This window comes from Pleurodeles waltl, chromosome 1_1 (assembly GCF_031143425.1).
Source record: "Pleurodeles waltl isolate 20211129_DDA chromosome 1_1, aPleWal1.hap1.20221129, whole genome shotgun sequence".
NCBI classification, from domain to species: domain Eukaryota; kingdom Metazoa; phylum Chordata; class Amphibia; order Caudata; family Salamandridae; genus Pleurodeles; species Pleurodeles waltl.
In genome coordinates this window covers 179461327-179486753 of record NC_090436.1, presented here as the reverse complement: position 1 = coordinate 179486753, position 25427 = coordinate 179461327, and the positions used below count along the sequence as shown (strand labels likewise).

The window sequence follows — 25427 nt, the reverse complement described above, 5'->3', positions numbered from 1 at the left end:
ACCTAATTATAGTGAGGCACTGCTGATGTATCTTGTACAAAATAAATACTTAGGTGGCTATCTGGTATCTAAAATGGGTGCATTATGCTTTTCGCCAGGTGCAGAGACCATGATCAGCAGTGCCGTCTCAGCCTGGACGTCGGTGGAGGTGCAGGTGACCGAGGGAGATGTTCTCCAATTGGTAGCAGAGATAAGTGGTAAGTCACCTTGCTTTGCTATTCAGAATGTACTGCACTGGTTATGTGAAGCAGATATCCCATCCCTCACCTCCAGAGTCCAGTCCATGCTCTTGGCATCTCATTGCCACCTGAAACTGCATTACGGATAATCAATGGTGCTGCTGCTGCAGTGATTGGAGGTGGTGATTGAAATTGTGTGCATCTGTCACAGCACAGCTGCCCAATGGTACTAAGGCCCTCATTACAACCCTGGCGGTTGATGTTAAAGCGGCGTTAATACCGCCAACAGGCCGGCAGTAAAAAAAATGTGATTTTGTCCCTGGCGGTAACCGCCATCAAAGACTGCCATTTTAACACACCGACCGCCGGGGTGGTAACGGCCGCTGGGCTGGAGACTTCGGTCTCTAGCCCAGTGGCCATCACAATCCCACCCTCGGGATTCCGACCCAGCCTACCGCCATCGTTTTTGTGCCAAACTTACCGCCACGAAAACCATGGCGGTAGGCACTATCAGTGCCAGGGAATCCCTTCCCTGGCACTGATAGGGGTCATGACCCACCACCCTCCCCCTCCCCAGACTCCTCTCCCACCCTCCGCCTCCCTCTCCTGCCCCCGCACATATACACACCCACACGCGCACCCATATACACATATGCACACCCACCACCACCCACGCATGCACACATACATACCCACACACCGCAAACCACACCAACATATCTTGTCGCACACAGGCATTCACAACACACAACACTCGCAATCACTCATTCACGCACGCATTCAACGCGAATCACACCCGTATGCACGCATTCCAAAACATACACACACACCCCCCACATACACGCAACACCCGCCACCCCCCTCTGCTGTTGGAGAACCCGACATACCTGCTTGCAGGGGGTCCTCCGGCTGGAGACGGTCTGCGGCGCTGGTGTCAGCAGCAGCGTCCCACAGCAAAACACCGCCAGGCCGTATCATTGCTCATGATATGGTCGGTGGTGTTTTGCTGGCGTGGCGGTGCTGCTGTCAGCAGCGCCGCTTTACCGCATTCGCCCGTCATGATCATAGGCGGTATTCTGCCAGCATTCTGGCGGAATACTGTCGGCTGTCATAATACGCGTAGACGGCTGGTAGCCACGGCTGCGGTGTGTTAGCGGCCGTCGCCGTGGCAGTAGGTGGTAGTTACCGCCAATGTAGTAATGAGGGCCTAAGTCTGCTATGCACAAACCACAAATTAAAGAGAAGGTGTGTTTCCCACATGCCCTCTCAGTGAACTACCAGTGCTTCACTTCATCATTTTGTCTTTGTGTCCCAGATTATCTAAGAAAGTAAATTCTATCTCGGCATGTGATGCCTGTGCCACATTTCTCTGCTCATCCTCCATCATGGATTGATGGTTCCAATATTTTTCCTGTAATCAATCAAAGTGGCTTTGAAGTTCTTCTTCACATTGATTGCTGGGAGGAAAATTATTTGAACCTTTAACCTGTAGTACATGATGATCATTTATTAACGCCAAACCAACCATTCCATAGTTACCCTAGCCTAGCCTAATCCCTATAATGTACCTCCCTATGGACTAATTTTCCACACTGCTAAGTGAAGGTATTTCTTGAGAATAATCTGCATTGAAGGCCTGGGTGTAAAATGGGTTTAAGGGTCTGATTTAGCTTTTGGCGGATGGGATACTCTTTCACAAAGTAAAGATAACTTTCACTGCACTATAGTTCATCTTATTCTTCAATGCACTGTCTAGTATAATACGATGGATGAGATATCCGTTATCCCCCAAATGTGTCCCATCTGCCAGATTATCAGCCTAAACCTATAATCTAAGTGTGTGTTCTGTTTCACTATCACATTAAATCCCTTTGAAAAATCATATTTCCTTTTCTTTCTTTTGATCATATGTTGTTGTTCTGGTTTAATATTATTTCTTGTAGTCAGTGCTATGATCGATTGCCTAGATATAATGTGATGCATGGATGGGAAACACTAGGACCAGGTTGTGTGGGACTGACAAGTACAACTACCAATATCATCAATCAACACATCCAAATTAAATTCCAATACCGCTAGGGAAGCAGCAATATTCTGCTACTGTATTGTGCCACTATAGCCAGTATAACTATAAACAAGTGTTTGAGGTGAGCATCACAATTTGTGTTTTTCTATTTTATTCCTCTCTTACTTTCTTTATATATCTTCACCTGTTGATGGCGACAGTCAGCAACCATCAGTGCTGGTGACCAACATGGCAGGAGAGAGCTACCCGGCTACAGTAGCACAAGTTAGAGGCAGTAGCTGCCAAGCATTATTGGGTGGCCCTGGAACTTGAGGATCAAGATGTACAGGCCCAGGTCCAGGCTGGTAACTCAGGCCATCAGGCAAACTCACCTCCAACACAGTGACACCACTGCTGAAGCTGGGATCCTCCACTGTCACTCACACCACCACCACTCCCACTCCTCTGATATAACAACACATCACCTCCTCCACTGCGTCCTATGATTACACTGCTCTGGCAAGGGCAACAGGACTTGGCCTGTGAACTTGATGCCTCCAAGGCCCTTTTTTATTGATTTTTTGTTTTGGTAGGAGGGCATGTTGTAGGTAGAGAGGGTTGGGGCAAACAGTTGGAGGATGGGTTTTTACATTGAACTTTTTGGATTTGGATTTACTTTTTTGGGACATTTTGGCTTGGGAGGGGGTGGGCCTGTTGTGGGTGAAGAGGGACAAAAATTTAGTTTATCTCTCCTTCCAAAGAACAACTTAGCTACTATGTTAACAAATTTGTCTAGTTGTTTCTTACCTGAATTGATTAATTGATGGTACCTCTCAGAAATCTTCTCAAACCTTATTGCAGGGTTTCCCAAAAGGGCCTTCCTATTAATAGTGGTGGTATTAGTGTTCTCTTCTTGTGCTGCTATGGATGTCATCACAAAGCGAGATCCATCACAAAATGGAATAATCCTTTAAAAAATGAATGGTGGTGTGCGCCTACGGCAGGCACGGGGTGTGGGGAAAATTGAGTAATCCTTAAAAAATGTATGCTGGTGTACACCCATGGCAGGCAGGGGGAGCATGGAAAGTGGAATAATCCTTAAAACTGAGTGCTGGTATACACCTATGGCAGGCAGTGGGAGCAGGGGAAATAGAATGAGCCTTAAAAAATTAATGCTGGTGTGCGTGTATGGCAGGTAGGGGATGTGGGGAAAATAGAATAATCCATAAAAAAATAATGCTAGTGTGTGCCCATGGCAGGCAGGGGTTGCAGGGACAATGAAATAATCCTTAAAAAATTAATGTTAATGTGCATCTAGGTACTAAGAGAAGAAGACCTATGGCAAGATAGGGTGGAGGGAAAATCTAAACAAAAAATATATGCTGGTATATCACTAGGGACTATGAGAAATCAGTTAGGAGGCAAGGCGGTGCAGGGAAAATTTGAAAAAATATATACAACACTCTAAACACTGTTCATATATACTAGAATGATCATCAAGCACATTAAACTGATATCACTGAAAAAAGTAAAGAAATTAAAATGGCATATACCTCTTCTATCTATGTCCCTATAAAAAAGAGAGCAATAATACACTAGGTGGCTGGTTGAAAATGGCTGCAGGCCACATGGTCAACCAACAACAATAGCAAGCAAGGAGGCCTTGGAGAACAAAGAACACATGCAGGCCTGTAGCAAAAGCACAATGGCTAGACAAAATGGCTGCCGGACACATAATCAAACAACGACAATAGCAAGCAAGGAGTCATGGAGAACAAAGCCTGTGGTAAAAGCACAATGGCTGCCTATACAAAAAGGCTGTCGGTCATATGGTCAAACAACAACAGCAAGCAAGGAGGCATGGAGAACAAAGCCTATGGCAAAAGCACAATGACTGCCTACATAAAAAGGCTATCGGTCACATGGTCAAACAACAGCTAGCAAGGAGGCATGGGGAACAAAGAACACATTCAAGTCCATAGCAAAAGCACACTGACTGGCCACAGAAAATGGCCACCGGCCACATGATTAACAGTAAGCCAGGAGATATAGAGAACATAGAATACAAGCAGGCCTATGGCAAAAGCACACAGACTGCCTACACAAAATGGCCATCGGCCACATGGTTAAACAACAACAGCAAGCAAGGAGGCACGGAGAACAAAGAATACATGCAGGCCTATAGCAAAAACACAATAACTGACTACACAAAAACGCTATCTGCCACATGGCGAAACAACAACAGCAAGCATTGAAGCAAGAAGAACAAAGATACAGCTGTCTAGTTACTCAAGTCCATGCGTGACGTGCTGCTCCAGTCCAGACTTTTTCTCTGAAGTCTGGGAATTGTAGTCCTGTTTTATAATGGAATTAAAAAAACTACAAGCCACAGAATTCAAAGAAAAACGCTGGACTGGAGTATCTTGTCACGCATGGACGTGGGAAACTTGGCAGGGCTGCAGAGAACACATTCAGGCCTATGGCAAAAGCACACTGACTGGCTAGACAAAACAGCCGTTAGCCACATTGTCAAACAACAACAACAAGCAAGGAGGCATTGAGAACAAAGAACACATGTAGGCCTAGGCAAAAAGCACACTGACTGGCTAAACAAAATGGATGCCGGCCAGATGGTCAAACAACAACAAGCAAGGAGGCATAGACAACAAAGAACACATGCAGGCCTATGGATGGGCACTGACTACACAAAAAGCCTGCTGACTACATGGCCTGGAGAACAAACAAAAAAATTGTGGCATATGCCAAACACACATACACACTAACCAGGAAAATAAGGCATGATAAACAATGAAGAAAATACTACCATTAATTCAGAAATGCCAAAAAACAAAATTAAGTCAGCTATGAAAGTGCTTACAACAACAAACGTCCTCATAAGGCATGATATCATATTACCCTACCAAAATACACTTTATGCAGAAAGAAAATGTGAAATACAAGAAAAAGATAGCATTTATTCCAATGCCATCCCTGGCCTAAATAATCATAGTGGTTTTAAAACAACAAATACCACAGAAACAATGTTTTCATATACCCAAAGGCTAGTACTGGTTGGATGGCCCATGGGCAGACTAGGCTACACTGTAAAAAAATGAATAGTGCAAATTTAACAAAAATGAAGAAACTGTGCAACCTCTTTCCCTTATAAAAGATAAAAAAGTATTTGCAAAAAAATACTAGGTGCCTACTGTGACTCCAGCCCACCCACCACAATCACAATCAAACAATGTCCCTAAATTCTAATAGTATATGCATCCAACAAAGAGAGTTATCCTTTCACCTTGAAATCCAAATAAAAAGTGATCAGGAGATGGACCAAGCCCTGAGACAAGCCTTGTAGGCAGGAAGAGGAAGATGCAATATCTAGGGTACTTCCTTCTTGTTGAAAAAAGGAAGTTAAAAAAAATGCTTTTTGCACTAAAAAAAAAATTTAACTGTCTGTTGGAGTAACTTTTTAACTCAAAAAGGTATTTTCAAGTTGATTTACCTGCTTCTCGAGTTGAGAAACAGGTTGCAACAGCTAGCGATCGTTGGCATCTCAAACCTGCGCAGGAAGGATCCATAGTTCTTGGAAGCCATGATAGCAGGTAGGGAAATCTCACAAGCGCCTGATAACAAAGCCTCAAGCACACCAAGAGAGCCTTGTGCGCACCAACAGGAAAATAATTCTGACACTCACTGGATAGTGGAATTAGAAAGAAACTCTGGGTTACGGAAGTACTGATCTTCGGGAGCAATACCTCCCCTTGGAGCAACACCATGTGGCCATCTGAACTAGGACCCACACTCACTCCTATAGACCACAAGCGCAACCTTGGCATCATCTCGGATAGCAAGCTCACCATGAGAAGCCAGGTCAATGCATTCTCCTCCGCTTGCTTCCTAACTCTCTGCACGCTCTGCAAGATCTTGAAATGGCTCCACGTCAACACCAGACGGGACATCATTCAAACCCTAGACACCAGCCAGCTGGGCAATGGCAATGCACTCTATGTCGGAACCACTTTGCACCTCCTGAAGAGACTGCAGACCATACAGAATTCTGCAGCCTGACTCATCCCCGACCTCACAAAGTGGACCCATACCACTCCCCTCCACAAGAAGCTCCACTGGCTTCACATTCAGAAGAGATGTCGATTCAAGATGCTAATCCACACCTATAAAGCCCTACACAATCAAGGACCAGCATACATCAACCACCGCCTGAACTTCCACAAACCCTTAAAAGAAGTCCTGGAACAACCTTCCCCTTCACATCCGGACTTTATCTTCTTTGCTGGAATTCAGTAAAGGACTTAAGCCCTGGCTGTTCAAATGAACCTTCCCCCACAGCAGGGTTCTCAGCATCTGGATACCCTATGGCTGATTAGCTGTGTTTTACAAGCCCAGATAATTGACTGATTGATTGATAGTTACGCGTGGAGTTACCTGAAGTGCTCCAACTCTGCGAGCAGAATGAATTTTTCCACCTGGGCCTTCGAGGTATATCTTTCCATGAAAATGTCTTGCACAATACAGTCAAAACAAGCTTTTTACTCAATCTTTATGTAAGTTAGTGAAATTTTGCAGGGGACAGCTATATGATTCAATGGCCGCTTGACCATTCATTTTGAGTGTTCGGTTAGTATTATGAAGGGAGAACAGTGAGCTTGGATAGATGTGCCTTTTGTTCTACATGAAGGTACTGCATACTGTAAAAGTACATAAGGAGATCGTATCTGAAGATTAAAATGTGACCTTCTACTTCCAAGCTTGGATGAGGACAAAAATGAGTAGGGCAATTAATTAACCTAATTAAACAAAATATAAACAAACAGATTTGTAAAGATAATTGTAGCTATTCCTATATTTATAATAGGCAACTAATAAATTATAACTAGACATTGCCACACAGCTTCAGGAAAGTGGGACTGGTAGGCAACCATCTTGCAGGACCTTTCCTATTTGACATACACCACTGAGTTCCATTAAGACCTAGTGGGAGAGACTAATTGAACCACAGACTCTTCAGATTACTTTAAGCTAAAGCATTGGGAGTCTTCAACTACCTTACCACTACCACCCACTCTCACGCCTAGCTCCTGTACGTCCTTCCACCGTACAGAGCATCACACTCTTGGAGAGTTCGAACTGACATTTTCCTGGCTCAACAGACCTGGCACAAGCTCTAATCACCATGTCACCCAAAATCACAACTGCCCATCCCTGCCAGCAGAAACTAGAAACCCCACACACATCCTCAATATGATTCCCAATGTCTAACATCCAAAGTTACTGCTTTGATCCCAACAAACATGTATGATTCTTCTGCCTTACCCACACTTTTTTGACAGTGACAGGAGAAGACACTAAAAGTTAACCTTCAGCTTAATCCAGCTCCTACTGTGAACCATTCACATAACAGTTGATCTGGAAAACATCCGAGAAACCTTGCTTTCCTCATTCAGAATCCCTATGCCTGGAAAATACTTTTTCAGCTCTTCTCTGGCTCATAACAATAGTCAAAGGCCATCATATTCTGAGGTTGATCATAGATAGGATGCAGTCATATGAACTGAATTACACAAGAACAGCCATGATGCAGACAGGTCGAGAGAATCTGGTGATTTGATGTTTTGATTTATTCTGATCCTCTGTGATTCAACAACATGTACAGAAAAAAATGCAACCAAGATAGCATCCTATGAACAAATTGTTGCACGCTATTTGAAAAATGTAATCTCATAATTCATTGTTCTAACAATGCATTGTAATTAAGGATTTTGTTATTCCTTCCTCAAGGGTGTCATGATCCTGGAACAGCATTCAAGATTATGTTGATGTGGGATCTACTCTTTTGAGTGTAAAATCCTTACATTGAACTAGCAACTCGACTTGCGGAAAATCTGCAGCTGCTTAGGTTCACCAAAATAGTTGCCGAACTAATAACCAATAAATGCCAAAAGCTGCCTATAGTAATCACGTATAACCCAGTCACATCAGAGGTATTCATCTGACCAAGGTGCTGTCAGACCCTTCCTTGATTGAATTCTGATTATGATAAAAGGGTTCTATTTAAAAAAATAGGGGGTGATTCCAACTCCGCCGCCCGCCAGGCGGGAACCGGCATTTGGCCGCCATGCGGCCAAAATACCGCTGCCCCCATTCCAACATTCCCGCTGGGCCGGCGGGCGCTAACCATGTTAGCGCCCGCTGGGCCGGCGGACGCTAACCATGTTAGAGCCCGCCGGCCCAGCGGGAATGAGGCCGCAACACAGGAGCCGGCTCCGAATGGAGCCGGCGGTGTTGCGGCGGTGCGACGGGTGCAGTTGCACCCGTCGCGCTTTTCACTGTCTGCTAGGCAGACAGTGAAAAGCTGGCCGGGGCCCTGTTAGGGGGCCCCTGCACTGCCCATGCCACTGTCATGGGCAGTGCAGGGGCCGCCAGGGGCCCCAGGACACCCCTTACCGCCAGCCTCTTCCTGGCGGTGAAAACCGCCAGAAACAGGCTGGCGGTACGGGGGTCAGAATCCCCAGGGCAGCGCTGCTTGCAGCGCTGCCCTGGCGGATTCTCCCAGCCGGGGCAAAAACGGCGGAATACCGCCGGCCACGGCAGGGCGACCGCGGCTTTACCGCCGCGGTCAGAATGGCATGGGAAGCACCGCCAGCCTGTTGGCGGTGCTTCCGTCATTCGTGACCCGCCAGGGTCAGAAAGACCCCCATAATTTCCAAAATATCGTCCTGCCCTAATTCCATGGGTGAAAGATTGAGGACCAAAATATTGAGAAGTTAAGTATATATAGGTAAGTATGGACTGTACTTAAGCCTACTCATATCATCACTTAACTCTACTAAACTCTGCTAATGTCATCAGTCTTGCGGCAGTTGAAAATGTTTTTTGTTCCAAAGCATAACATGGCCACTAATTTATGTAGGCTTTTTCATGTAATGCATCCTAAATTTTTCTTTATGTGGACGATGCCGAACTGTATGTGCACAATGTTCATCATGGTCTGCCATGAATTTTCCAGACTTTGGAGGCTTTTGGACAGGTGAATGGTCTCTTGATAAACAAATCTAAATCACATATCTTTCCTTTGATGGACCTGGGAGCTTAAGCATTTACTGGTATGGACATGGGAGTCTTAGAGTTGACCTTACAATCGATATGATGTTTAGAGATCAATATTTATTGACATAATTCTGACCTGAAGGGTAACATGAAGAGGGCACTAGCTAATGTGTGAGTTTCAGTGAATTTTTGGAGGAAATGACCCTGTCTCTTATCCAAAATAGTACCATTACCCCACATCCTATACCATTTCACCACTATTGCTGTGGTCTTCAGCCATCATTTTTTTTCAAGCACAATTTTAATGTTGGGTGTTCTGATTTGGGATTCATGCAGACATGGAGTAGCTTTTCCAAACTCTGGCCTGATTTAGATTTCGGTGGACAGGTTACTTCGTCACAACGGTGACAGATATCCCATCCACCGAAATATAAATCCCATTACTTCCTATGAGATTTTATTTCGGCGGACAGGCTATCCATCGCTGTTGTGACGGAGTAGCCCATCCCCCAAAATCTAAATCAGGCTCTGAGCTTAACATAAGAGTAGAAGGGTACAAGCTAAACACAGTGCTATGGTTGATGACAATCAGATTAGTACAAAAGGTACTAAGAAATGAGAGAATAGATTACCTGGAATAATTGAAGTTTACTGTGGTAGTAATCATTGAAACATGAGGGATTTAATTCTTCTGGAACTAGAGGAGGGATAGGATCATTCAAAAGTGAGGAGAAAATCTTTCTAGAGATTTAAGGTGTAGCAGGTTATGTTTTTGGGTCACTTCTTTGCTGTTTAGCTTCCAACCTGTTAGTGCTTAGTCTGGGGGGATGTCTTTTAGAGTATATATATATATATATCGACAGGATAATGTGCATTAAAGGTTTTTAGAAATTTGACTACAAGTTAGAAAGTTTTGAATTTGGCATGGGTCAGTATGAGAAAGAAATATTAATCAAAGAAGCTGGGTGTATTGTGATAATATTTTCAATGGTTTGTGGCATTCTCACCGTTGGTGTGTCAGAGGAGTAAGGATTTTATCTTGGTGAAAGAAGTGTATTTTCTGATGCTGTGTCACTTTCTGTGGCCATTTTCGTTTACAAGGCTCCTATATACAATCCAAAAGATTTTGTACAGTATATCACTGAGTAAGGGGTTAATTTTTCAAAGTGAAGTCTGCTTGGTTTGGCTGAGATCCTCTTTAAAGATTCCTTCTCAGAGGATTTTAAATGAGGTATACAATAGACATCCATGATTGAATGTGTCAAAGGTAAAATCTGATTCAGTGAAAGTCTGAGGTAAAGATGAATGTCACTGACATACTGATGACGTCAGTGGTCAGCAGTGCACCATTTGATTGCAGGTATATACTGAATTGGCTGTCAGAAAGGATGGAACCTCATACGGTGACAGAGAGTGAGAAGGCCCTGAAGATCTAACCCAATTGAGCAAGATCTCAGAGAAGTCCCTCAGAAATAGAGGATACTGTGGATGGTTTACTGATGAACAGTGTCAAAAGCTCTTGACATGTGTAGCAGGACAAAGAGATGGGGGTCTCCTTTGTGGTTGATGTGAAGTATGTCATCAAAGGAGGCTGCATTAATGTGGCATTTGGAGTAGAAGCTGGATTGAAAAGAATATAAGCAAAGGTGGTGATTAATCTGGGTCTGCAGCTGAAGGGCCAATATCTTTTAGATGAAAGACAGGCAATGAAAGGTAATTGAACAGTTTATTAGAATCTTGTGATGTTTTTCGTGAATTTAAAGAGTGTCACCAGTCTTTAGAAAGGTGAGGGCTATGCCAATCAGGAAGCTGGTGTGGTAATAATTAGAAGACAGGGGAGAGCATCACTGCACAGTCATTCAATGATAGTGATAGGTAGGATGTCACCATCATAGCAGGCCTGTTCGAGTAAAGGGATTCAAATATCAAAAGTGGGTAAGATGCATAGTGAATCAGGGTGCCAGTGTAAGGCTGATGAGGATGATGGTATTCTGATTGTCTTAATATATGTCTTGTTTATGTCAGTGGATGCATCAATTAAGGAATAATGTTTGAATTATTGGTGCTCAAGATTTAGGCCCTCATTTTAACCTTGGTGATCTTTTTGCAAGTCCGCCGAGGTACCGCTGTGCTGAAGACCGCCAGTGCAGGTGGTTTTCCGCACAGCGTATTATGACTGCTGGCAGCCCTCTGTCCTTTTTCGGACGGAGAGCCGCCAGCAGCCATACTGTCGGTCGGTGGGGAAGTGGAGGCTGCTCCACCTCCACCGCCACGTCATCAGAATACCGCCCACCGAATCACTTCCCATGATTCGGTGTGCCGGTGTTCTGGTGACGGGGAGATGGCGGCGGAGCAGTCCCCATGGATCCTGTTCCCTCCCGGAGGATCACCGGACCAGGTAAGGTGATCGTCCGTTAGGGGAGGGGGGTGTTGTGTGTTGTGTGCGTGCATGGGAGTGTGGGTGTGAGTGTGTAGAGGGGGTGTGTGAGTGCGTGCATGAATGCAGGTGGGTGTTGTGTGTTTTGAAAATGTGTGCATGTCTGTCTGTATGTCTGTGAGTATGTGTGCATGTATGTCTGTGAGTATGTGTGTGTGTATGTCTGTATGTATGTGTGGGGGTATGTGTAGTTGTAGTGTATTTGTGCGTGTAGTGTGGGGGGTGTCGATGTTGGGGGGTGGGGAGGGGGTTTTGCCACCTTTGGGGGGTGGTAGGGGGTTGGGGGTGTGGGGGAGGACTCGGGGGGAGGGGGGGTGGGAGACCCCTATCAGTGCCAGGGAAAGAATTCCCTGGCACTGATAGTGCCTACCGCCATAGATTTTGTGGCGGTTCTGAACCCCACGAAACCCATGGCAGTATGCGGGGTCGTGATGCCGCCGGCGGTGTAGTGACAGCTGCTGGTCTGGAGACCGAAGTCTTCAGTCCAGCGGGTATTACTACCCTGGCGTTCGGAGTGGAGAAGTGGCGGTCACCGCCACGCTTGTAATGCCATTTTGTTTCCACCGGCCTGTTGGCGGTATTACTGCCATTTATCACCGACCGTCAGGGTTGTAATGAGGACCTTAGATGCCACTGGATTCAAGCTAGCCTGGCTGATGAGGGGTGAAACCCCGAAACCGGTCCCTAGATGCATGTTTCCAGTCCAGGGAAGACCTGGCCTGGCAGTTCGGGCTGGACTGTTCCCATGGGGAACAGGGTCAGGACTGATTTGCATATGGCTGGGTCCAAACTGGAATGGCATGGGCAGCAAAAAAAGGATGGACTAAACCCAGATCTGTGACTGGGGGTGAGTGTTTGCATTGTCAGCACTCCGTCCATCATCCTTTTGTGTTGCTAATGTCGGCCTTAGTGGGAAGGGTATGTCCAGACGTGGGTCTCGTGCTTCCCATGCCACTGGATTCAAGCTAGCCTGGCTGATGAGGGGTGAAACCCCGAAACCGGTCCCAGGATGCTTGTTTCCAGTCCAGGGAAGACCTGGCCGTTCGGGCTGGACTGTTCCCATGGGGAACAGGGTCAAGACTGATTTGCATATGGCTGGGTCCAAACTGGAATGGCATGGGCAGCAAAAAAACAATGGATTAAACCCTGATCTGTGACTGGGGGTGAGTGTTTGCATTGTCAGCACTCCGTCCATCATCCTTTTGTGTTGCTAATGTTGCCCTAATTGGGAAGGGTATGCCCAGACGTGGGTCCTATGCTTCCCATGCCACTGGATTCAAGCTAGCCTGGCTGATGAGGGGTGAAACCCCGAAACCGGTCCCAGGATGCTTGTTTCCAGTCCAGGGAAGACCTGGCCTGGCAGTTCGGGCTGGACTGTTCCCATTGGGAACAGGGTCAAGACTGATTTGCATATGGCTGGGTCCAAACTGGAATGGCAAATATTTTCAGCAAAACAAAAATAAAGGAGTGATACTTTCTCTAGACCGTCCTCTAGAACTCAACTCAATATTTCGTTTTCAAGACCCCCAGGCACTAAGGACTTAGGGCCTGATTCAGATCTTGGTGGATGGGATACCCCATCACAATTGTGACTGATATCCCATTCGCTATATTACAAGTGCCATAGGATATAATGAATTTGTAAGATGACGGATGGGATATCAGTCACATTTGAGATGAAGTTATCCCATCCTTCAAGATCTAAATGAAGGCCCTTAGTCAATGTGCCAACTCTAGAAAAAAAACAGTTGGACTGCAGCCACCCCATATCCCTCTGGGCAATATTTGAGTGAGATATGTTGCAGGTAACAAGCAATCCTATGAGAAGTCACAGGGGTGTTAGTTGAATCTAAACCCTCTCTTATTAAGGAACAACATACTCAGGAATACTAGGAAACAATGGATATATTTTAAAGATTTATTATAAAATCAGAATCCATCCTAGCGCATGATGGACCTGGCCCTTTTACAGGGTCATTCCCCAGACCTTTTTGCCTTATACCTCCTGATTTTTCTGACCTTTGTTGGCTGACGTTTTGACTCTGAGCACTTTTTCACTGCTAACAAGTGCTAAAGTGCATGTGCTGTCCCTTACAAAATTAGTATGATTGGCTTATACCTAATTGGCATATTTAATTTACTAGAAGTCCCTTGTAAAGTGGTATCCCTATTCCCAGGGCCTGTAAATTAAATGCTACTAGTGGGCCTGCAGCGCTGCTTGCACCACCCACTGAAGTAGCCTGTCAAACCTATCTAAGGCCTGCTAGCACAGGGCCTGTGTGCGCAGTTTTCTGCCACAGGGACCTGGCATCTAAATTTACTTGCCAGGCCCAGAACGCCCCTTTTACTACATGTAAATCACCCCTAAGGTACGCCCTAGCTAGCCCTATGTGCGGGGTGCCATGTATGTAGAAGGCAGGGCATATGCCAGGTAGCGTGGCCTGTCCTAGTAGTGACAAACAGCCTAGCTTGGTGTCTCACTGCTGCTGCCTACTCATAGGATTGCATTGGAGATGCCCTGCCTTAAGTGTAAGGGGTATTGTCTGATTTATGAGGGGTAGCGTAGGCATGTTTGGTATGGCTGTGATAGTGATGAGAAATGCTGCTTACTGGTGTAGGTGTATTTTTTATTACTATCACAGAAATGCCACTTCTAGAAAGTGCACATTTATCTGTGCTTATGAATGGTGTTTTGCAGCTTGCCTCCAATCCATGTCTGGGTAGACTGACAGTTGGGGCTCTGTGCATACTTTTCAGACAGCCTGAACACAGGGAGGGTGGAGGTGTCACAGAGGTGCATCTACATATTGTATAGCCTTCCTGGGCTGAGAGAAGGGAGAGGCGGGGCACACCTGCATTTGTAAAGGCTGTGCCCTGGCCTTGCACAATAGGGTTGTTTACCCCCCACTGATGTTTGGAGCCTGTGCTGGAGGAGAGAAAGGGCACTCCCAGAACCAGTTGTAACTGGTTGGAAACCCTCTCCTCCCAATTGCAAAACACAATGAAAACTTAGTATAAGTACAGGGGAATTTTCCCCACAATTTAGACATCACTATGGACATTCTTGGAACTCCAGGAACCTTACCTGGAGCTGGACAGGACGCTGTTGAAAGTACTCACCAGGATCACCTTGGATTGCTGCTGCTGTGCTGACCTGCGACCTGCCTGGTCACAAGGAGGAACTGCCACTGCTTGCACCCCCTTGTTGTGCTGACCTGCTGCTGGATTCTCCAGCCCTGCGGCCCTTTCTTCATCTGTTGTCTCCAGAGGCAGGGTGCTGTGGCCCCTGACCTCTGTAAATTTCCTCCAGCACAAGGAGTGCTGCTGTTGCTGCCTAGCGCTTTGGGAGCGCTCCCTTGTGACCCTAAAGCGCTTTTCAAAAGTGCGTAGTACCTACTGGAGAAAATCACCGCCGCAGCCCGTGCTATAGATTTGGCCTTTGCGCTTTCAAAAGCACTCTGTTTATGCACTCAAATCGCTGCCGCAACCCAGGTGTCTAATTGACATCCAGCGCAAGGATCGTGCTCTTTCCAGTGCCCCCGGGGTACGAGAAGACGGAAAGCGGAGCAAGCGTGCTCCGGTCCGATCTTTGGAGCGACCCCGGGGCTCCAGCTGCCTCCCATTCTCTAAACTTACACCGCGCGGCCCGGGATCCTCTGCATACACTCACGCACCGTATTGGGTGCAGGCGAGTATCTACTTGGGCCCCAGGAGGGGCTCCGATCATCAAAAGCCTCACTGCAGGACTCAGGGGAAGGCACGGGGAGCACCTACTTCCCCCGGTCTCTGCCTTAGGAGCAGGTCACTCCTCTTTTTGTGAAAACAGGCATTTGTCTTTTAAGACAAGGAAGGGAGACCTCGATGGAGGCCCCTTTCCTCTCGCCCCAATAATTGTTTGTCGGGCCCTGCCTGGCCCCCACCCCACGGACAGGGTGTGAGGAGGCCGAGGCAGGCCCCCACCAAAATTGCGGGTCCCCAGAGGGGCCCGTTTACCACAAGGAGAGGGTGCCGACTGCCCCTCTCTCCCAGGAGCACCGCGTGGCCCCCGTTGTGTGTACAGGAGTGCCGGGGCCCCCTATGCTCCTCTTTTAGGCACAGGGAGTGCCTCTTCTTCAGGATACCAGGTACTTTCTAGGAGATATTGGCTCCAGGAGCCTAGTGTAGACCTTGGGGGGTTTATAGGTTTCCTACCTGCTTTCCTGCCATTACATATATGTGCTGATGTTCCTTTTATGGCCATGACATGCTGATATGTATTTTTTATGACTTGTGATAAGTACTCTAATGTTCCTTTTATTGGTATTTATGAGGTATTCATGACAAGTGCATAGACGTCTTACTGTAATTCCTGACTACTGCTTATGTTGCAGAATCCTGAGTACTTACATGTTCTAATGTGACAACTGCATATTCTTGCAGAGTATTAGTAACTTGTGTAATGTTCTGACAATTGCTAAGGTAGCAGGGTATTACTTACGTGTAATGTTGGTCTAATTATGTTTTGTGCAATACAGTTTAATGTTACATAGCTCAGTGTTGTGTTTAGTTTGTGGTATTCATTTTGAGTCATGTGTGTTGTGTGTGTTGTGCAAATGGTTTACACATTGCCTCCGGGTTAGGCCTGACTGCTCGTGCCAAGCTACCAAGGGGGTGAGCAGAGGTTATCTTGGATGTGTAACTCCCTTGCCATGACTAGAGTGGGTAGGTTCTGCCTGGCTTAGGTGCATACCCTAGCCAACCAGAAACCCCTTTCTAACAGCTCACAATAAACATAAACCGAAAGGTAGCTGCCAGTGCTTAATTTGTGCTTGTTGTTTCTGGTGCTGAGCACCAGCACTTATTTTTGAGGGCCGGCGCTTAGTCTTCTGCCTCAAGCATTTACTGCGAGCAAAAGACACATATGGGAGAGACGGGGGAAGAGAAAAACGAAAAAGCATCACAAAGGTAGAAAGCAGAAAGCTGTAAGAGTGAGCTGAAGGGGCAAGGAGTGGCTTTAAATGGATTGAAGAGGCCCAAGATGGCTTCAGGATTACGCTGCTTCTGTATTCCATGCTCAGACATTTAAATGCAGCAGCCGCGTGTATAGGGGGAGGGCTTTGGGCACCGACACGTTTTTATTTACAAATTAAGCACTGGTAGCTGCAATGATTACCTTAAAGCAAAAACAACACGTAATACTCCAACATATTTTCTATATAAATTTATAACAATCCCACCATCATTCTTCAACTTACTAACCTAATCTTGCCAAAGGAAAAACCTAATTTGAGTTTCAGAGGTAGTCCCACTTGCATACCTGTTTGAACAATGAGGCCATATTTTCAGTATAACAGCAGACCCAGCTATTCTCATCTTGTAGTTGCTGGTCTGATAAGAGCAGCAGGTGAAGGATGCATGTCTTCCATTAGCTTTCAGTCATAGTGGGTGATGGGATTTTGCACAGCCTGTCTTGTTAGTGTTGTCTGCCATGAAGCTCCTCTCTAACCCCCTCACACCCTGTGCTTAGCTCATATTAGTCGGTGTTGAGTATTTCAGTATAAACAGTTAGCCCAAAGTGGCCTGATGTCCTTATTTTCTTTCTGCAAGATCGTGCTCTCTTCTATAGTAACAATAAACAAGACACACAGAGCCTGATTTAGATCTTGGCGGTAACGGTCCTGCCATCGGTTTTCCGAAAGTATAATTCGGCGGATGGGCTATCTGTCACCGTGGCGATGGAATAACCCCTCCACCGAGATTTCAATTAGGACCTTAGACATGTTTTTGGCAAAATACAAGACTACAGCCTTACTTCAAAAAAATAAAAATGCAACTTTGCCAAAGATTAAATTATACTTGGGTAACAATGTCACTAATCAAGGAATAAAACCAAAACAAGAATTAGTGAGTGCCATAGAAAAACTAGCCAAACCTACTAATAAGGAAGAACTGGTGAAGATTTTAGGTATGTCTGAACATTATAACAAATTCATCAATAATTTTGCAAATTGAACTACTTGCATGAGAAAGCTGTTAAAAATGGAACATAGTGTATGTGAAGTTCTGAATGCAATGAAGTATTTAAAAACATAAAGATACATTTTTGGAAGTACCATGCCTTCATAGTCCTGATCCTAATCTCACCTCTACCATAATTTCAGATAATTTCAGATGCTAGTTCCAAGAGATTCTTATTCTTATTCAATGTGGTGGTGAAATTAAAGAAAGGTATCATGTTTGTTTCATGATGTTAGACAGGGCTATAGTTAAGGTACTCTGTTATTTAAGAAGGGAGCTCCGTGGTACCCTGGAAATTAATACATTTCTTTGGAGTAGTAATTTTATGATAAAGATTGATCACAAACCTTCAAAACAAATATATACGGAGAACAGCATTGATTCTTTTTATAGTAGGATTGGGAAATGGGCGGTATCATTTCAAGATGTTCGTTTTGATGTCATTTATATCCCTGGGGATATGATCATAGAAGCAGATTGTCTATTGAGGTTAGGTTTGATAACTAGTAGCATGGAATGGGTGGATAAAGAAGGAAATTAAGAGAGTTTTATAATGTATGTCTGATGAAACAGAGTTTTGTAAAGGAATGGAAAAAACTGGTTTCTGAAGATGTTTTTTTTAAGGAGATAATAGATAAATTAAGGAATGATGGGAAAAAAGCATAATCAAAGTAGAGCAAGAAATTCTAATAAACAAGAGATGAGTTGTCTGAAGTGGATAGTTTGATTTTTAGAGGTACTAAATTATTTCACTTAGTTTGTTGAGTATGACTTTGATATAACTAACACTCCAGGGTCCTTTGGGAATATTAGAAACCAAAGAGAGACTGAGAATGACCCACGGTTTTGATCAGATTGCCTAGTCGACCATGGGAAGATATGGCATTAGATACTGTGAGGCCAATATATAAAAGGGGTTGTCAATGTTACCATATTTCACTAATTGATGTATTCTTTAGGTGGTCAGAGATATATTTGCCTAGTATTGTGGAAACTAGGAATGTTGTCAAATTTCCACGAGAGGTATTCAGCGGAAAAGGCATACTGGACTTTTTATTAACTGACAACGGGTACAACTAGTTTCTGAAAAAATTGAAGCGTTCCTTATCTTAAGAAATATTAGACAAAAAAAGTGGTGCCATATATCTCCTAGAGCAAATGGAATGACTTAGACACTTTACTAGAGAGTTGAAGGAGATCATACAACTTGCAATCTCTAATGGGAAAGATTGATGGGGGAAGTGATATCTAGATTTACTCCACATTCTACAACCGAACAGATTTATTTTCTGTTGATTTGGGAGCAGAGAGCCCAACACAGAAATAAATCCAACATGAGTAAATAATAGACGTGGTCAAGCTGATTATGAAAATATTAATTGGAATGAGATAGAAGAGAATAGATTGAGAGAAAGGAAATTCTGCTTTATAAGACAAGTTAATTCAAATATAAACACACAAGTAAAAGTATGCAAACCTGTAAAACTCTCATTCCCTGTACATGATAGTGATTGGTCAAAAAAGTCAACACCAATGAAAGTGGTCAATGAAGTGAAGACAGAAGATGTTAGGATATGAAACAAAAACAGGGTAATTGTATGAAAGAAATGTTAGGGAGGATTTGCGGATTAGCATGAAAATGAAGAGTGGAACACAATGTTTGAGGAAGTTTAGAGGGTTGTGAAGAAACCAGGGTCTCTGTCAAACTATGTTTGAGTAATGTCACTAGAGAGTTTACAAAGGATCTATGTGCATACACAATTCTTTCAATGTTATACAAAGTGGAATATTCCTTTATTGTTATTTTTGTAATTTTGACATTGTAATTATATTGTTAGTTCGATATGCTTTATTTCGGAAATGCATCTCTTCTGTTGTGGTGTGTTAGGAAGCAAGGTATGTAGTATTGTGAAATTGGAATCTAAGCATGTAACACTATTCTGGAGCATCTGTGAAGAGTATTGAGGAGCTAGACACAGAGGAGCAGTCTGAAAAAGAGGGCTCTGGTGAATGTGGTGTTTGAACTGGAATAAACATAACATTTGGATCTACATAATAATACAGCTTCAGAAAATCTTCATTGCTACAGTTTTGTTACCTCCAAAATAATGGGTTACACCCAGTAGACTTCCTAAGCCTCTAAAGGAACTATAGCTTTTTTTAAAGAAAATGAAAACTAGTTGGTGTATCTCACCCTTCTGCTACTGAGTTATGCCTTGGTGGGCAAGAGTGTTTAAAGTCAGACAAACCTGTCAGAGAATCTCACTCCTGCAGGTGACAGAAACAGAGTCAAGCTTCGTACCCCAAAATCAGTATGCTCTCAAGGGTTGGTATTTTAAACTATATGAATATTTAATATATATTATTCTTGTCCAGTACATATGTATTAGAATGATGGTGGCCCTAACTACCTTATCTCATGCCAGGAGTTCAGAGAGATAAGTTCTATGGGAGCCACCTAAACCCCCAAAGACCTCTTAAAGAGTGGTATTGTAATTTGTCCTCTATGGTTGGTAAGGTGATGGGTGAAGTCACCTACATAAATCTGAGTTAAGGAACATGTCATGAACACCTTCTTTTCTCATGATTCATTCTCCTATGAACCCAGTAGGAAGTGGGATTCTCACTTGTAGGGTAAGATACCTGCCCGCCTCTACTGAAGTGATTTAGCAGGTAGGCAGTACAAGAACTCTCAGATGCTTCTAGTTTACATGGAGGATTTAATAGTAGGTAAGCACAAGCATGTGTAGTGCACCCCCACAAGAGCAGATGTTACCAGTAGCTCAGGCCAGGTCTGACTGCCAGGGACAGTCAATATAGAAGCCCCTTACATATAAGATTCCCGGATGTCATGGGAGAGAAGAAAGGCACAATACCACACCATCCCAGCATGTTGTTACTGGCATATTGATTCTCAGCTGGTTGGTCAGGATGGCAGTCACAAAGCATTCAAAGGTTTTCGGACTGAGTGTTCCTGAGGAACAAAAGTGGAATGCCTGTTACCAGGGAATTGTTAAGAACGCCATGGTTCTACCCTACAAACATCCTGGCTCTGCCACAAATGGATTGGACTGAGGATTGTGTAGGGGATGTGGAAAGGGAAATAGTGTCAATCCTCAGGGAGAGGCAGGAACCAGGGCAGGGCCAAACATTCATCTAGCCAATCAGCATACAAGGGACAGCAGGAGGTTGAAAGAGAAAGAGTCACCTAATTATAGGAGCATGGCTTTCTCTGGTCAGAGCAAGCACAAGCTGGCTATCAGGACTTTTTCTGACCCACTACCCTCTCCTTTTCAGGATGTTATAATAATAATTATAATAATAAGTATAATAATAATAATAACAATAATATTATTAATAATAATTGTTTGAAGTGGGTTCTTTGGTTGGCAGTCAGGTTACTCCCTGTCCAAGCAAGGACCCTCACTCTAGTCATGGCAAAGGAGAAACACACCTGGTTAACCCCCACTCATCCCCTTGGTAGCTTGGCATGAGCAGGCAGGCTTAACTCAGAAGCAATATGTAAAGTATCTGTACCAACACACACAGTAATATAGTGAAAACACTACAAAATGGACGCCACACCACTTTAGAAAAATAGGCAATATCTATCTAAATCAAACAAAACCCAAACAACAAAAATCCAACATACACAAGTTAAGATTTGAATTTTCACAAGAAAAACAGTGTCACTCCATAGAAAACAGTGGAAAGGTAGATTTTGCACAAAGTACCTGGTTAGCGTAACAAATGAGGTCACACGGGTGAGTGTGCATCGGTAAAGGCAGCGATACGTTGATTCCTTCCTCGCAAAAGGAGGCTGTACGTTGTTCTTCTCCGATCGGGTCAGCGACGCATCCTTTTTCTCCCATACAAGAGAGTGATGTGTCGCTTTCCAGACCGGGCACCTTGGATCTGTGCAGAGTAGGGTTGTCTCTGACGTCCAGGGACAACGTGTGGAAAATCCTGTCGCACAGTGTTAGAAAACCGTGCTGGGTGGGATTTGCGTTGTTATCAGCAGCCGCAAGCGGGTGTTGCGTGTCGTTTCTCCAGCCGCGGTGCAGCGATCTCCCAACTGCGATGCAGGTGGAGCGTCAATACTATCCGCGTAGCCGACGGCACGTCGTTTATCAGCCACGTTACAGATGGTCCATCGAAAATGTCCCCGCACAGCATTCGGTGCATGGATTTTCAGCTCTTGCCTGCCAACTTCACCTTTCAAGTGCCCATGGAATGGATAGGACACCACTTGGCAGGGCAGGAGTCTCAGAAGAGAGTCTAGGTGCTGGCAGTAGAAGTCTTTGATGGCCCTGAGACTTCAAAACAGGAGGCAAGCTCAGTTCAAGCCCTTGGAGATTCTTCACAAGCAGGAATACACCACAAAGTCCAGTCTTTGTCCACTTTAGCAGGCAGAAGCAGCAACTGCAGGATAGCCCAACAAAGCACAGTCACAGGCAGGGGCAGCACTTCTCCTCAGCTCTTCTCCTTGGCAGAGGTTTCTCTTGGTTCCAGAAGTGATCTAATTTTCAGGGGTTTTGGGTCCAATACTTATACCCCTTTCTGACTTTGAAGTAGGCAAACTTCATAGGAAAGTCTCTGTTGTTCACAAGCCCAGGCCAGGCCCCAAACATACACCAGGGGGTTGGAGGCTGCATTGTGAGAGGGCAGGCACAGCCCATTCAGGTGTAAGCGACCACTCCTCACTCCACTCTAGCACAGATGGCTCATCAGGATATGCAGGCTACACCCCAGCTCCCTTTGTCTCACTGTCTAGAGGGGATTCACAAACAGCCCAACTGTCAAACTGACCTAGACAGGGAATCCACAAACAGGCAGAGATACAGAATGGTTTAAGCAAGAAAATGCCTACTTTCTAAAAGTGGCATTTTCAAACTAGCAATCTAAAAACCATCTTCACTAAAAGATGTATTTTTAAATTGTGAGTTCAGAGACCCCAAACTCCACAATTCTATCTGCTCACAAAGGGAATCCGCACTTTAATAATATTTAAAAGCAGCCTCCATGTTAAGCTATGAGAGAGATAGGCCTTGCAACAGTGAAGACTGAATTTAACAGTATTTCATTGTTAGGACATGTAACACACATCAGTACATGTCCCACCTTTACCATACACTGCACCCCGTCCATGGGGCTATCTAGGGCCTACCTTAGGAGTGCCTTACATGTATAAAAAGGGGAGATTTAGGCCTGGCAAGTGGGTACACTTGCCAAGTCGAATTGGCAGTTTACAACTGAACACACAGATACTGCAGGGGCAGGTCTGAGCCATGTGTACAGGGCTACTAGTGTGGTTGGCACAACCAGTGCTGCAGGCCCACTAGTAGCATTTGATTTACATGCCCTGGGCACCTCTAGTGCACTTTACTAGGGACCTACTAGTAAATCAAATATGCCAATCATGGATAGGCCAATTTACATATACATTTTACATATGAGCACTTGCACTTTAGCACTAGTTAGCAGTGGTAAAGTGCCCAGAGTATCAAAAACATAAAAACAGAGTCCAGCACACATCAACAACCTGGGAAGCAGAGGCAAAATGTTAGGGGAGACCACACCAAGGATGCCAATTCTAACAACAATAATAATAATAATAATAATAACAATAACAATAATAATAATAAAAATAATAATAGGGCATATTTGTATGGAGCATGGCTACTACATTCAAGTGTCCCAGTACAACGATTCCACTTCAGGGAGAGCTACTCCTATTAGAAATGAATAACATAATTTGAAAAGCTATGTTTTTCACTGCTTCCTTAAGGAAGGCTCTGATGGCACTTGCCAGGTGTTTTTAGTTAGAGTGTTCCAGGTTTTAAGAGGAAGATAACTGAAAGAGCTGCCTCCAATTCTGGCTTTATGGAATTTGGGGACCAGAGATAACCTAACATTAGATGATCTTAGATTTCTCACCGGAACACAAGACTTAATCAAAGATAGCGCGGGCCAGAATTTGACAGAGCCTTTTAGCAATAGCACAGGGCTTTAAAAGCAACTCTCTTCTTAAATGGAAGCCAGTGCAGGTCTTTCATGCCAACCCCAATAGAGGCGCATCTAGGGAGTTTCAGCAACAAATGCACAGCAGAATTTTGGAGGTGCTGTAGTCTATTGAGTCTCTTATGTGAGAGCCCAAGAAATAATCCAGCCTAGAGAAAACCATAGGCTGGATGACAGTTTTCTGGGCAGATAGAGGTAACAGTCGGAAAATCTTCTGAAGGACTATTAATATTCCAAAGCACTTTCCAGCTCAGAGATTTACTTGCTGCCAAGATTTTTATCTTATTGTTTTGGGCCCAGATTAGGAGGCCATCATGCAGGGGACCAAATAACAGGGTGATTGCCCAAAATCAGTACCCTAGTTCTTCTCGCCATTTAACTTTAGACTATTGTTATCTATCCAATTTGCTACTTCCAAAAGACAAAGATGCAGCTGGGAGGCATTATAGTTGCTGTTTTTATAGAGAGTGATGATCAACTGTGTATCGTCGCATAAGAAATAATGGTAAAGCTGAAGCTTTCAATGACATTAGCCAAGGGGTGGATATAAACATTAAAGAGAGTTGGACTCAGGGAGGATCCTTGAGGAATTCCTTGATGCAACGCAATGATTTTTGAGTGAAAAGGTTTTTGAAAGAACTGAAATGATCTGCCTTGCAAATAAGAAGCAAGCCAGAGCAGAGGCTCATTGCCAATACCACTTTCCAGCAGTCTTTTAAAAGAACATTATGGGATACCGTATCAAACACAGCACTAAGGTATAGCATAATAACTGCTGCAGAGCTGCCTCAATCCAGAATATAGAGCATGGATTGAGTGCCCAGTAATAGACCTGATACAGTTCTATAAGATGGGCAAAAACCTGATTAAGTTCAATGAAACTAAATGTGACTTTCTAAAAAGTTAAAAAGTCATCATGAGGTGGGCATTTGCGACCCCCTTGCAAAACGCTAACAGTGTCATGGACACTGTTGTGCATAAGGTTTTGCGAGTCGGAAATTGCGAGTCGCAGAGACTCACAATTTGCGAGTCGCAAAACCAAACGTACTTACATGTGGCCCAAAAACTCTAATGAAACTTTTTTATCCAAATTAGCAGCTCATGACAGGTGAAATGTACCAGTCCTCAATTTTCTGAAAAATAGGAGTTACATATTTATCCCATTGTCCAAACTCCTAGGATCAAGCATATCACGGGTTTGTCACAACTCATTCATTAAACCAGAGCAAGGCACCCAGTTTCTTGCAGAGGGTTGCCTTATATAGTTGAGCATTTCAACAATTACCTTGAGCGTAGTAGTCAACGCATTTTGAATCTTGTCGTTTTGGGGTCTCCTGAGGACCAAGAACATAGAACAGCTCTAATTTGCTCTGTGCTTCATCTGTAACCTGTTTTTATTGCAAAAATAAAAATGACTTACTAGCATGCTGATTGAGTTTGTAGGCACTATTTTACTTGAGGTTATAATTAAATCTCCTAGACTTTGTCCTCAAATTCGTGAATTAGCAGGTTTTCAAACCCTGTCTTTATTTCAGTGCTAACAATCTTATTCACATTTGGTGAGGCTGCATTCTGTTCTATTTTAAATCTTTGCCAGTGTTGGATTTAGTCCATTAGAATGTTGCTGTCTGTTATAATCAGTTCTTTGGCATCTCTTCTGCATTAAGTGTTTCCTTATGTGGGTCGCATATTAAACTCGCCAGCAAGTGTCTTAAAC

At 44.2% G+C, this 25427-nt stretch overlaps 1 long non-coding RNA gene across 1 annotated transcript in view; it reads right to left on the bottom strand.

Annotated features, from left to right (window-relative positions):
• The window catches only part of LOC138301099 (uncharacterized), a 158815-nt gene extending 133717 nt beyond the window's left edge, over positions 1 to 25098 (bottom strand). Inside the window, exon 1 of the long non-coding RNA XR_011205082.1 lies at positions 24996 to 25098. This is a non-coding gene — a long non-coding RNA (uncharacterized lncRNA). The remainder of the gene's footprint in view (positions 1 to 24995) is intronic.
• Between the last annotated feature and the right edge of the window lie 329 nt (positions 25099 to 25427).